At 35.9% G+C, this 15,326-nt stretch overlaps 2 pseudogenes; both read left to right on the forward strand.

Annotated features, from left to right (window-relative positions):
• The first annotated feature begins 426 nt into the window (after positions 1-426).
• LOC142534535 (homeobox protein BEL1 homolog) lies at positions 427-3,410 on the forward strand (annotated as a pseudogene).
• Positions 3,411-8,600: 5,190 nt separating this feature from the next.
• Positions 8,601-14,601, forward strand: LOC142534526 (golgin candidate 6-like; annotated as a pseudogene).
• The last annotated feature ends 725 nt before the right edge of the window (positions 14,602-15,326 follow it).

The raw sequence follows: 15,326 nt of genomic DNA on the forward strand, positions 1-15,326 counted from the left end.
GTTTGCTTTGCTTTGCTTCTCACCCACCATTATCTATATCTTTTTCTCTCTCTTCTTTAAAGTTGTTTATTATTGTTACACACCACACAAGATTCACCCCCACCACCTCCATATATGGTTACCCTAAACATATGAACATAGTATGCTCTTCCATTTATAGAAATCTTACTGTTTCCAAACACAAAAGTATGTGTGTACTCAGCTTTCTTGATCTTTCGGTAGACTCTTGTTTTCTTATTAGTGGGTTGGATCTTGATTGGTTTTTCAGATGACTCAAGTGGAGTTTTTAAGGGCCTGAATCAAGAGTTTTGAAGAATAAAAGAAAGGGAAGATCACCAAGATCTTCATATACAGTAATATAGCTTTGTATGGCTGGTTCGTCAACTGGATATTGCTATCTGATTCATCTTCAAGTGGAACCCAAATATGCAGACTCCTCAACATGTAATGAGCCAGTTGCAGACTTTTGAGTCCAATTCAGAGATCTACAAGTTTAACTGCAGGAATGGAGATGATAGGGTTTCCTTCGAAGAATCTGCCCCAAGAAAATAGCAGCTCGTTTTTGTGAAAGGGTCTTCAACAAGCCTGGAAACCACACCAGTTCATCTTCTTCGAAAGTGATAAACGAGCCCAGCTCAAGTGAATTTTACCAGCATGATTTAGCTGGGATTTCTGATATAACAATGATATTCCACCAGATTCTACCACCAGAACAGATTGATGGTAGATGATTCAAATTTGAGATGTGTTTTTCCTTGTGAAGGTAATGAAAGGCCAAGCCAAGGTCTTTCACTTTCTTTGAGTTCATCTAATCCTTCCACTATCGGGATCAATCTTTGAACTCAGACAACAAGAGGAGCTGGAGATTTGGCCCGTCAAGTTCTAGGGTCGGTTAACGTTCAGAACCAGTCAGATTCGATGCCAGGGTTGGTCCATTTTGGGCATTCGAAGTTCATGGGGCCGGCTCCAGGAGCTTCTGAATGAGTTTTGTAATCTTGAGACAAAGCAAAATGATGAAAATTCAAAGAAAAAGTGCAGAAAAATGGCGATTTCATGATGATGAAAGTGTCATTAAAAGCCAATCACTTTACTCTCTTGACCTTTTGGAGTTGCAGAAAAGAAAAGCCAAGTTGCTTCATATGCTGGAAGAGGTATATCTGTGTATATCTTTCTTTAAGATTTTTTTTTCAATTTTTTGCAATATTTGATAACTGATATTTAAATCTGAACTAACTACGTGAATGGAGACTCTCTTTCATTAATGCCCACATGGTGACAAAGTCCGGAGTTCCATTTAATTGTAGAACCATCCACTCTTGTTCAGCTTTCCGGCCTTTATCTCTGGTGTAAAGTAACCTTAAACTTCAAGAAAAGTTGCAACTTGGCCTCTTTGCTATGATGTTGTTTTACACTTTTTCCCTGTTATTATGTATAGGGTGATAAAAGGTATGAGCACTACTGTGATCAATGAAGGCGGTGGTATCATCTTTCGAATCTGTAGCCGGAAATGGCGCTGCCACGGTGTACTCGCCTTGGCCTCAAGGGCTATGTCGAGCACTTTAGATGCTTAAGAGATGGAAGTGTGAGCCCAATTAAGGCCACAAAAAAGGCAATGGATACAAGATACTGCCGCTCCAGGAACTAGCAAAGGAGAAACACCAAGATTACGATTTATTGAGTCAATCTTTGAGGCAACATCGGCAATTCGCAACAAATGACATGATTGAAAGTCATCCATGGAGACCGCAACGAGCCTACCCGAAAGATCGTTTCTGTTCTCCGTGCTTTGGCTTTTCGAGCACTTCCTTCACCCGTAATTTACTCTTCTTTAACAAATTCAAATTTAAGATCGTGAATTGTAAAAGTTAGTACTACAGTTAATCCTGTTATATATGCGTAACTGTTTCCATACAGATTCTCGAACAGAAAGAAAACATCCCACTTTCTGTTTTAGAATTCTCAGGTTCTTGTTTCTTGTTTCAATCATTAGTTTGCAGACGCAAGCCGGTGCATGGTTAATTTGTTATTTTCTATTCACCACCATTAAGAATATTCCATCACTACTTCATTTTGTATTAGTGTACATAGGTAGCTCCGATGTACCATGTATTCTTCCTTGTTTTATGGAATTTCTTGGAGCTTTCGGTTTATAGTTTGTGTGGACTTTGACTTCTACCTCAACCTCCATAGGACCCCATCATCCCCCTCTCACTCCTCATCCACTCATGTTTTTTGCAATATCTTTCTTTCTTCCAAATGTAAAACCAGTGGCCAAACTCGACATAGCCATGAAAGAAACTAATGTCATCAAAATGTATCGAAATTAATTTTCATGGATGCTGACGCTAGCCGGATGTTTTCGTTGAAATTTGCAGGTATCCAAGTGATGTAGATAAACATATTTAGGCCCGCCAAACAGGCCTTTCAAGAAGCCAGGCAAGTCCCTTTTTAACCTAAAGTTATTTTATTAAATCCTATGATTTATTTATACGTACAATCAACTAAACGTACTTTCAATTAAATAAAGCACCAAGATTAAATTATCCAATGAAGATTATTTTATTTAATTATTTTTTGTCATTACACTAGGACTCATTACAAACCTTATTTTTTCAAATAATCACCAAGCGACATGAAGATGTAGCCGCTATACTCTCCTCCATATACTAATCGATTTTCCAGAAGATGCCTTATTATATAAAACTTTCTAAATATTCAGATCTTTGATAAATGATAAATATTAATTCAGAAAATTTCAAAAATTACTAATTTTGTCTTACTGCAGGTTCAAATTGGTTCATCAATGCAAGGTGAGGCTATGGAAACCCATGGTGGAGGAAATTACTTAGAAGAGCTGAAAGAGCGAGATGGAGTGGGAGCTTTAGAGGTTACAAATCTTGATGAAAACGAAAGGCTGCAGAATCAAAATCTTTCCATAAACGAAAATGATCAAAAGCCAACACAGGATCAATTAGTACGAATCGATTCGGAATGTCTATCTTCCATAATCAACAATCCTGAGAAAAACAACGGCAAAAAGAACAGAACCCTCCGAAACGAACTGCAAAACCAGGCTTTCGGCAGAGTAGCGGGAGACTCATATGGTGCCATGGAACTTGACTTCTCATCATACACTCACCATGCAGCAGCCACCGGCTCTTATGTCGAGAACGCCTGTGTTCCCAGCTACGCAGCTGGCGGAGGCGGGTGTCCTTGACATTGGGATTGCAGCAACATGGTGGGGTGAGTTTATCATTCTCCCCGACGTCCCAAAATTCGATCTTTTACCCTAGAGATCACATGGAAGATTGCCAAACTGTCCAGTACTCACTTTTGGATAGCGAAGCCAGACGTTGCCGTACAGGAATTTGATGGGTGCACAGATTGCTGCAGTGATTTGGCTGGATTAAGTTTTCTTTTTTCCAGAAAATTTTAGAAAAGGGATAAAAAAGAATCAAGAACGTTTGTATTGTTTCGGTGAAGTTATTTTTGCCGATGTTCAAGAACATGTGTAATACGATTAAAATATTGGGGTTGATATAGGTTAATGATATTTATTGTAAGTTTGGTGTTCGCCGATAAAATGAATTAAGTCTGCTTGAGGTTTCTTGCATTTTTTCAGGGATTATACCGGCTTTTTTCATTCATTTAAGTTGTGAATTGTCGTGTAAATCTACCATATTGAATCTAATAAAAAACCTTTTTAGTCACAAAAATTGGGTTTAGTTCAACTTCCCTTGAGGACAATATTACTCTCTCACGGAATAAATCAAAAGGATCATCATGGTACCTAAAAAAAAATAAATTACTGTGGAGTCAAGCATGAAACCCGCATATTTTAATCAATGATAGTGGGTGCTTTTGGCAACGAAAGATAATACCTACACTGAAGCATTTCGTAATTAACCCAAAATTATACGGGTCAATGTAAGAATATCTTTTTGTTCTTTTAATTGCTCTCTAATCTTGATGGAAACTTCTGTGGTTCTAATGTTCCAAATTTGTTGGGGCCATTATTAAGATTTTTTTTTGTTATTTTAGCTACGATTACATGAAAATTGCAAAGGATATCGACCCTCGATTTCGGGTTAGGACTTCTCATCTTACAAGTTACAAAAAACCATGATAATCTCATCATTGTGGTCCTCTACTTTCTTCCAAAGAATTTTATTGCTTTTCAAGAGTCAACAATGGGATAGTTTTTGCTACCATGAACTTTAATTTCTCCAAGAGATATGGTCTTTCTTAACTTATTTTACAAAATGTTGAATGAAAAGTTTATAAAAACAATCAGGAGGACCATTTTCTATTTTTTTTTTAAATTGTGAATTCAGCTCCTTTTGTTACTATTTTTTTAATGAAATTGTGTTTAATTTGATCATTAAGGAGATTGGTCCAAAAATATTGATAATAATAAATAACAACTGTGGCTTAAAATATCAGATTAATTGTAAAAAAAAATATTTTTTAATGTTTTCCACGCAACTCCTCTCCGGATGCCTACTTGAGGATAATTAAAGCTCAATAATGCGTTAATCATCAAATTTTCAGGGATCCCTACTAATTAGACCGTTAAGCGACTTCTCGTTGGCTAAAGATAATTGAAAACGATGCCAAATTTTGATATTTCAACCACCCTAATATATAGTCTATTTAGCTTAATTAATGGAATAACAAGTCATATATAATTTATATCAAATTTCATCCTATGTTTCGAACTGTATAAGATCGTGCTGAAAATCGATTTAGCTTTTAGCTAAGATCAGCTTTAGCTAAATCAGGTGGAACTGAAAAAATTAATTGAGTAAAGGTGTTTTTAGCTGTGTCAAACATTTATTCGTTATACATGAAAAACACGATATTTTGGGGAACACAAAAAATCTTACGAGATCGTCTCACGAGTCAATTTAGTGAGATAGAAATTCAACCTGGCTTGATCTATGAAAAAAATTAATTTTTATGTTAAAAGTGTTATTAATTTTATATGGATTAGTTCAACCCTTGTCATTGATTTAAATATTTGAGACCGTCTTGTTCGATCAATTTTATTTATATGGGCTTATATGTGAATAATTATGTGTGTGTGTTATCTATTAAGTTAAGCCCAAATTAAAGTGATCAACTAAGGTTTTGAATTATTGGGCTTTAGTGTATCTAATAGGTTGTGAGCCTTTAATGTGTAGAGATACAAGTGTAATTTCTGTTTTTATGATGAGCTAAAACAAAATATCAGAAGATAATAAACATTCTATATATAAGTCATGGTCCCCAATCTCGCGTTATCACGTTCCTATTCTATCTTTTATTAAGAAATAGTTTTGAAAAGAAATTAAAGGATTCTATCAAGAAAAGAGCGCGTAGATTTGGAAGATCAAGACAGGTTTTAAAGAATTCAGAAATATGGCTTCAGGTACGCTTTCACTTAAGTTTTTCAGTCAAATTATTAATGATTTAGCATGATGGATTCTGTGTTTTATGGATTTTCCCTAACACGTCTGACATAAGACTTACTTTTTGGAAATACTTTCCCAGGTTTCTTTTTTAAAAAGAAAAATTCCTGAACAAAAGACTTTTAGTTTCTTCTTTAAAAATCATGGACCATATCCTTTAATTTTTGATTGCTCGCTCGAGGGGATAGAAGATAACAATATAGGTTTAAAGGTCATGCTGAAGGGGACAAATATATTAATGGGGTGTCCTATTGATGTGTTTACATTATTTATTCAATTGCCCAACACGTGATAAATAAGCACTGACGTTTTATTTATGATTTTCATAAACAAATTTTCCACTAAATACCCAAAAATCAAGGTTTCTCTTTTTTTTTTTCCTTTTGGATTGTTTCCTTATAATTTATTACCTTTTCTTGCACTTTACAATTTGTTTTTAATCACTATATATATATATATATATATTTTTTTTTACAATCTTAGTTATTTTTTGATACGACAAATCTGGCTTGACGACGCTCCATTGAGGAAAAGATTAAAATTTTAAATATTCAGAATCGAAACTGAAATTTATGAATATCGACTATCAAAATTTAAAAAAAACAACAATAATAATAACCTAATGAAAATTTTCCCAAACTACTCGAGAGTCCCTAATCTACTCACGCCATAAGAGCTTGCATGTGCATATATCACACGCTATTTAATTCTGCAAAGCAATTCGTGGCTTGCTTGCCAGTTGCCTCAATTACACGAGTGGGGGAATACGGGTAGTTGAAAGGATAAAAATCATTGACTTGTTGGGCTGTACATGGGCCACATTAATATCTACTCGAGCCCACTTAGGGTACTGGCCCATGCATCCCACTCCAATTATTGATTTTTTTTTATTTATCCGTCAACATAGAATATTAGAGGAGATTAATTAATTTCATTCGTCAAATGTTTTCTGTTAAATATAACCAGCATATAGCTGCGTTTTGGATAATAATTTGTGTTATTTATCATCCTGGGTTGCTTCCCGAAATTTGCCGTGGGAAACTTCGTTGATATCGATATTATGTAATTTTAAATTTCATACTTATAAACTAATTTTTTTTTCTTATAATATATGGCATTTGCATCCCCAAATGTTGAAGTCGAAAAAATTGTTGATGCAGTGACATAAACATTTTTTCGTTGTCAAATGTTGATGCCTGTGGGCTGATGCCAAAGGAAACGGGCTCGGTAAATTATCCGAATCTTGAATCGAGTATCGGGCTCATCATTATCAATTTAAAATGAATTTGGGCCAATCGATGACCCAAATAAGTCCAATAAGCTTAACAGAGGAAGTCCAAACAAAAAACTCTCTGCGGATTATGTACAATTCGAATTTTTACTTTTAATCGAATTTTAGTTTTTAATGAAGTTTTTATCTTTAAATTAAAATATAGGAATAAGTCAGTAAAAGATATTATATTATTGAAAATTTTCTTCCAATCTCTTTTTTTCCCCCTAAAAAATAGGGATTAAGCTTACTCTTGGCATTTAGTATCTGAAAATCCAAAAAAAAATTTATGATATGATTTCAAACTACAATTACTTTATTTATAAGATAAGATAAAATAAAAATAAGAGTTAAGGTACTGATTTGATATTAATGACGAAATAAAGGTACCAAATGGTTAATAACATAAATATGACACAAATCCGAAATGTTGACCCATCCTTGGAGTTCAAATTAACCTGACCATCGTCGATCCCCTTCCAGGTAACGATGACAAATACTCTCTTTAGGGCATTGATTCAACCCTAAATCTGTGTGTTTCTTCGATCCTTGCTGGATTTGTTGATATGAGGATCGGTTACACTCAAATTTGAAGCTTGGAATTCTGTTGGCTTTTTGATGCATTATCCGATACTCTGTTGTTCATAGCATTGCAGTAATTCGAGTTGTCTGATTGTTTTGGTGCAAAAGGATGGATTTAGTATCCAAGTACCAGGTAATTTTCAGTTTTGCGAATTTATTTGGCTTAGGTTTTTTTTATTGGATCTCAAGCTTTTAATTTTAGTTATTGCTTAGAAGCTCATATTTTGCGGAGTCCAGTTGGAATGCATGTCCATGGTTTCGTGACATTTTGAGTTCTTCTTTTTAGTATGTCTGCTTCCCCCCCTGTCCATGTGTATTATGTATTGAAAGTATCATTGATTTGAATTAATTTCGATTCAGGGTGTTGTTGGGCGGGTTTTTGGAAATGACAGTTCCAGTTCAAATGACGATAGGTAATATTTCATGCTTTGACTTTTAAGCGTTCTATAAGGTACTTAGGCTGATATTTATTGATAATCTTATTCATGCCCCATATATTGATAGTATGTTGAGCGCTTGCTTGACCGCATTAGCAATGGTGTCCTGGCTGAGGACAGAAGGAATGCCATGTCTGAACTTCAATCAGTTGTGGCGGAGAGTCGTGCTGCACAGTTAGCTTTTGGAGCAATGGGTGGGTTCATCCATTTTCATCAGATGAGCTGTGTTTTATACTTCTGATTTCATCTAGTGTGATGTGATTTATTCCTTCGGCTCAATTTTGTTGCAGGCTTTCCTGTAATGTTGAGTGTTTTAAAGGAGGAGCGCGATGATGTAGAAATGGTTGGAAGCTTCGTCATCTTAATTTTCGTTTGTTTCCCAAATTTAATGTTATCATTTTTAACTTCTGATATTGGTGTGACGAGTTTCCATTTGTAATCTTTGTCTAGGCATTTTGGCTGATGTAGTTGTTGTAGTAAGTAATTTATAGTGAAAGAATTTTCAATTTTTTTCACATGAACTGTGTTCTAAAAGCGGTAGGCTTGCGGCCACCCACCGCCTACTAACTAGGTGCTTACCCGGCCACCCCATGCGCCTAGGTGGTTTTTTACCTATATATTTAATTTTTTTTGTTTATTTCTGTAGTTATTTAGTAATTCTTATATATGCGATTCAAACTCAAAATCAATGGCGCTATCTAAGTGGTTTTTCTTTTACCTAAGTATATAATTTTTTTTGTTATCTCCGTATTCTCCAAAAGTCATCAATATGGATTCAATCTCAAATCAATGACATATTCTTTTTTTTTATACGATACGAATTGATTGAAAAATACGTCGAACAATTCTTTAAAAATTGGGATGGTGAGCAACCGTCCAACGCCTAGGCGGCGGCTAGACAGGCCTAGGCGGCCTTTTAGAGCACTGCATCTACTAGTTCATGAGTTACAGTTCGTGTGTTTCAAATTAAAGAGAATTTTCTAATCCAGGTTTGATCAGCAATATGTTGCACTTGTTTAAATATTACACTTTCCCCCAACCATGTTGCAATTTTATATTTTTGATACAGCAATAGTTTCTCTGGGTTCAAAGTGGTATCATGTTTCTGTGGTAGCATTGTTATCATTAACCTTAAATGATTACAACTGTTTTCATGCCTCGTGTCTCATGAGCCAGAGTTTCAGAAGTAGATACACGCCAATGTGTGTGCATGCAAAACATTAATTGCTACAAACTGCAGCTATTCTATAGAATTGATTGTGACTGACACAGTGTTGTTGCCTATCAATGATCTCTCATTATTTCCGTTGATACTTTATGTTTTCATTGATATGGTCAGGTTCGAGGGCTCTAGAAACTCTTGTAAGTGCCTTAAGTCCTGTGAACATGCAAGAGTATCGAAGAATGAGGTTGAGCCTGCTTTGTTGAACAGTGATCTGTTATCTAGAGAAGTAGAAAGCATTCTCTTCTTCTGAGTCTATTGGTAAGGTTTACAAAAAAAAGCATGTTCTTGTATCACATATTTATTCATTTATCAGTACCTTTGCAGTCCGAGGAGGATTTCTACGTGCGATATTATACACTGCAACTTATTGACAGCACTTCTAACCAATTCTCCGAACAGGTAAAACTGTGTTTATATTCTTTAAATACTATGTATACTCCTCTTAGGAAAATTAAATAGTAGGTCATTGGAGTTATTTGCAGTCTTCAGGAAGCTATTCTCACGATTCCACGTGGTGTAGCTCGGCTTATGGACATGCTCATGGATCGTGAGGTATCTATCTGAACTAGTAGATAGTTCTGATTAACATCTTTCATAATGTTCATCCAGTTGACAGATCTTATTTTTAGGTTATACGGAATGAAGCATTATTGCTTGCTACATATTTGACTCGGGAAGCTCAGGTGATTGTATCCCTTTGAAAAACCCATTGAAATCCTTTTCACGTACTTCCTTGTTTTCTCCAATTTATGAAGGATTTCTGGTGGGATGTTTATGACAGAACCAAAAAGCATTTATTTCCATTACTTTAAAGAGTTTGTTATGCTAATGTCCCAGTTGATTGTGTACATGTCCAGACAGTTGCCATGGCCCATGTGAATAATAACTTGAATGCATTAAACACAAAGAGTGGTATGCCACGAGATCAAATAAATCATATGTTTACATTTTGGATAAGATACTAGGATAAATGAAAAAATAAATTTAGACTTTGTTTGTGCCTTAGTGGGATAAAGAAAATACATGGATGAAAGATCGACAGATAATTCTATTTTATTTTTTTCTGGCTATTTATCGAGTTTTTACTATTCAGGAAATTCAAAAAATTGTGGTCTTTGAAGGTGCATTTGAGAAGATTTTTAGCATCATTAAAGAGGAAGGAGGTTCTGAAGGTGGGTTGTTGTGTGCAGGTGATGTACGATTGAGACTCTGATCATGTCATGGCTCTCTCATTTTAACAAATTTAAGGATTTTTGGATGTTAAGCTTGTTGTATACTGTATTCCATACTTGTTTATTTAATTTTCTCGAAGAATGTGGTTTCATTTGTCACCCTCCTATCTGACGTGATTGGTGTACATAATTCTATCTACCTTAGGTTATATTCTTTTCATGTTAAATATTTTCTGCATTTTGATGACAAACAGGACTGTCTCGAATGTTGAACAATCTCCTTCGAAATAATGCCTCAAATCAGGTTGAGCTCATTATTACTTGTTTATCGTTTTGTTTCTCAATAAATGCAAAAATTTAGATCAGTGTCTTAAATGTTTCAAAGTTGATTGGAATGTGGCATAGGTGTTGCTTAGGGAGACAATGGGCTTGACTCTTTGATCTCAATTTTGAAGCTCAGAGGAAGCACCTATAAGTTCACACAACAGAAGGTAAAACAAAAAATGTGCTAGAAAGTTCTTTTATTTGTGCAATATTAGGATTTAGTTTCTCTCTAACATGTGATCTTTTTCTAATTTTTTCCATTTTTGAACAACTGGTTGTCAGTAGACGATAAATCTTGTTAGTGTGTTGGACACTATTAATTTATTCCTACTTGGAAATCAAGAAGCTGATCCTGGAAAAGACACTGACAGGATGGCCAATAAAACTGTTTTGGTTCAGGTTCATTATAATTTCAAAGTTTATATAAAAAATTACATTCCTATTGTATTATTTTCTCACAAACAACTTTAATGACTGTAGAAGAAGGGTGTTGGATCATCTTTTGATGTTGGGAGTTGAGAGTCAATGGGCCCCTGTTGCTGTTCGTTGTATGGTAAGATAACTGTTCCACAATAATGCATTTCTTTCTGATACTTTATTCATACACTTTTGAGCATTTCTGTTTCTGTCTCTCCCAAATACTTTAGAAAAATAAGTCATTTTCTATCATTGGCAAATAAGGAAAATATACCTTGATGTAAACTATTGTTCGGAAAAAAACTTTGCTTGTGTTTGGTTAACTTGAGGGTTGAGTAGACAAACATGCTCATTAATTGGTCAAATTACAGTACCATTTTCATTTTCAATGTGCAAATGTGGTGCTTTTCTTTCTTCGTAAAATCTTGTCAAGTTATCATATTTTATTTTCTCTAAAGTTTCTGATGTTCTCAGTTGAATCTGTAACTTTTTTCAGGCACTCAGATGTATTGGTGACCTAGTTATCAATCACCCTAAGAATCGTGATGCCCTTGCAAGTAAAGTACTTGGAGAGGAGCCACAAGTTGAGCCTGCCCTAAATTCTATTCTCCGATTATTTTGAGAACTTCTAGCATGCAAGAGTTCATGGCAGCTGACTCTGTTTTTAAGAGCTTTTGTGAGGTTTGTATGTCTAGCACTAGCCTTATTGGAGAGGAATATTTTATGTTTGAGCAAGTGCAACAAGTGTATTCTAGATTGTTCCATGCTGCGAATTGGAATTTTGTTCCGTGAATAAACTGTGCATATGTCCAGTAGTATGTGCATGTGCATTTCTCATTTTTTTGTTTTTTCTTACAATGTATTCACATTCTGTGATACAACAATTTGGAACGATTCATTTTGTTTTATTGTGTCTTCTGATGTTTCCGTTGCAATTCTTTCTGTTTTATGATCTGCCAACTCTGGAACAGAAAAATTCCCGACGGTCAAACAATGTTGGCTTCCACTTTAATTCCTCAACCTCACTCAATGATCCATGCTCCTCTAGAGGAGGATGTCAATATGTCATTTGGGAGGTGATTTAGTTTCAGGTCTTTTGCTCATTCCACCCCTGCAATCCGAATTTAAATACTTTTAAAATTTTGTTTCTATGCAGCATGCTGCTCCATGGTCTGACATTGAGCGAGGGTGATGGCGATCTTGAGGTAATGCCATATATTTAATAAATGATATATCTTTCAGTTTTTGAGTTTTTTGTCTCCAGAAATCCGCAATAATTTTGTCTATTTAGAAGGATTAGATGACCTCTTCCATCTTTATAATCATTTTGAATTAATGTTTTTGATCAAGAAATATCCGATTTAGTCTGGATATTTTGGGGTATTAAAATCGTTGATGAATCCGAAAAATGAGAAGGGGGAGCTCTGCTGTGGCACCTTGTATTGTATTGTCATGTTCTGGTCTTACTCTTGAAATTTCTGAAAATTTTGATTTGGTTTTGGTTAGTTTATGTTTATACATGGGCCCAATCATTTTTGGCTTGCTCTAGCTTTTACCATCTCGATTATGTCGAACTATTTTCTGGTCAGAATTTTATTAGTTTGTTGTTCTTGTGCAGACTTGCTGTAGGGCAGCCAGTGTTCTTTCTCATATTTTGAAGGATAACGTCCATTGCAAGGAGAGGGTATGCAATTCATTTCCATGTCTAGATTCTTTTTAATGAGTTATTCTTCCTGGTAAGCAAACCACTGTTTCAAATGCAAGCTTAGCAGAATTGAGAATGCTATTTGAAAAATTCATTCACAATACTTGTTGAGCATTCCTCCTTACTCGTACCTGGAAGTCTAGAATATGTTATTTACTTAAATGATGACGTCGAAGTTGGTGCAGGTCCTTCAAATTGACCTTGAGGCACCTACGCCTTCACTGGGAGGCCCAGAGCCTTTGATGCACCGTCTGGTGAAGTACCTGGCCCTTGCCTCTTCCATGAAGAGTAAAGATGGAAAAGCCAGCACATCCGGGTCTATATATGTCCAGCCAATTCTATTAAAAACTTCTGGTTATTTGGCTGTCTGATTGTCAACGTGCTGTTCAGTGTTTCCTTGATTCTCGACCGCATCTCACGTACTTGCTTGAGTTAATTTCAAATCCAACCGCGACTATATGTGTAAAGGGATTGGCTGCTGCGCTCATTGGAGAGTGTGTAATATACAATAAAATCACGGAGAGTGGAAGGGATGCTTTCAGTATTGTTGATACCATAAGTCAGAAAAACGGGCTTACATCTTTCTTTCTGAAGTTTGATGAAATGCAGAAGAGCTTGCTTTTTACATCCGCAAAGCCAGCTCTGCCCCGCAAACCACTGACAAGATCTACTGCTGCCAGTATGTCTGATTTTGAAGATGTTGACGAGAGGGAGGCTACAGATCAGAAAAATGAGAACCATCCCATGCTTGGGATGGTGCTCGATTCTCAATTGTTTTCTTTGTGAAGGAATTAGAGGCAAAGATTAGAGAACAAATTGTAGAAATCTATAGTCACCCGAAGAGCCAGGTGGCAGTGATACCAGCAGAACTGGAACAGAGCAGTGGAGAAAGTGATGGTGACTACATCCAACGCCTAAAAAGATTTATGGAGAAGCAGTGCCTCGAGATACAGGTACTTTTTCGCCTTGATGTTTAGATTTTTTGTTATTGAAGGCAGTATAGGTGGGATCCAGCGTGGCGCAAGCAGTGACGACGAAGTAGAAATAAAAAAATTCAAATTTGATAGAATACAATTTTGTTACGATGCACGCTCCATTGTACACCAAATCTCTTCTACCTCTGATTACATATACGCTCCTAGTTCAGTGGATTCTCTGTTTTTCAAAATTTTTTTTATGTATTCCTAGCTTGCACAATATATCGATTCAAGACGCTTATGACAACGGTCTGGTCAGTTAAATCTCGTCTCCCTGGTTGAGAAGGTATCAAGCCCTTATTTCCTGGTGACCTAACTTTCTTACTTGGTTATTTTCGCCTGTGTGAAGGATCTTTTGAGTCGGAATTCTATTCTGGCTGAGGACCTGGCAAGACAGGTGGCAATGTTCATCCCAGATTGAGCATAAAACAAGTGGTGGCGTAGAAAGACTTCAGATTGACACTCTCCGCCGGGAGCTTCAAGAGTCTTTTCAACGACTAGAAACCCTCAAAGCGGAGAAAGCCAGAATTGAAGCCGAGTCCTCGAAACACCGAAATTTAGCAAGTAAATGGAATCTGATCTTAAAAGCTTGTCTGATGCGTACAATAGCTTGGAGCAGGCAAACTTTCACTAGAACGCGAAGTAAAGCGCTGAAGAGTGGTGGAGCAGTGCCTGTCCCAGATGTTGAGGCAATAAAGGCAGAAGCGAGGGACGAAGCTCAAAAGGAGAGCGAAGCTGAACTTAATGATTTGCTCGTCTGTCTTGGGCAAGAGCAGAGCAAAGTGGAAAAACTTAGCGCACGCCTCCTAGAGTTGGGGGAGAATGTAGATAAATTGTTGGAAGGAATGGAGATGATATGGGACTCCAAGATGACGACGAGGAAGATGAAGAAGATTGATTTTTGCGGTTATTTTCATGTTCATACGTTAACTCAAACTTTATCTCGATTCTTGGAACAGTTGGATCGATCATTGTGTATTTCTTGTTTATTGTACAGTGCTGGATAATATCTATGGTCTCGGATAAAATGAAGTTGATAATCTCTTGCCAAGGCCGAAGGTTCTGTAAAGCCAAAATTGCCATGTTTGACATAAACGTATTTTTTTTTTTCGGAATCAGTTTTTATACATTTTCCGGTGGGCGGAACTCAATCAACCTTCTTCAAGTCTTCGAAATTATTGAAGAATTTGAACTCATTGAGACAATGTACGCAGACAACTGAAGCCATCCCAAAACTATATGAAAACGCTATTTATTATGTTTTATTCTATTTCCACAAATTATATTTTATAACTTAAAAATAACCAGCAATCAGTAAAAGAAAATGATAAATATTTGACATGATATGACAAGACTATTATATATAATAAAAACATTTTTTGAAAAAAAATAAGTCAAATATATATTAGATTATAAATTAACGAATCCAACCTTTAGTACAAATGGAGCCCTAAATTGTTTTTGTTTGGTACGTGACGAGGTAAAAATGCCATCATATCAAGTTTAACAGAGTCAATTAAAACAGCATTTCACCCTATAAGTTTGATTGATAGCACAATGATTGTGGCCGTGAGGCGTTGGTGCTAACAGGAAATTATCGAACTAGCAGGGAGTAGGCCTTGTACTACTTCACATTTGATCTAAAGCTATAATAATTAATACAGATATTCAATAGCATGATATGGCATGTCATTTAGGGTAGTTCACAGACCTTAGCCAGGTGGTAAGATCGTTTCAAGTCTATGTTTTCTTCTGTCTATTGTTTTA

The sequence above is a fragment of the Primulina tabacum genome, unplaced genomic scaffold, assembly GCF_025594145.1.
Source record: "Primulina tabacum isolate GXHZ01 unplaced genomic scaffold, ASM2559414v2 Contig571, whole genome shotgun sequence".
Classification (NCBI taxonomy): domain Eukaryota; kingdom Viridiplantae; phylum Streptophyta; class Magnoliopsida; order Lamiales; family Gesneriaceae; genus Primulina; species Primulina tabacum.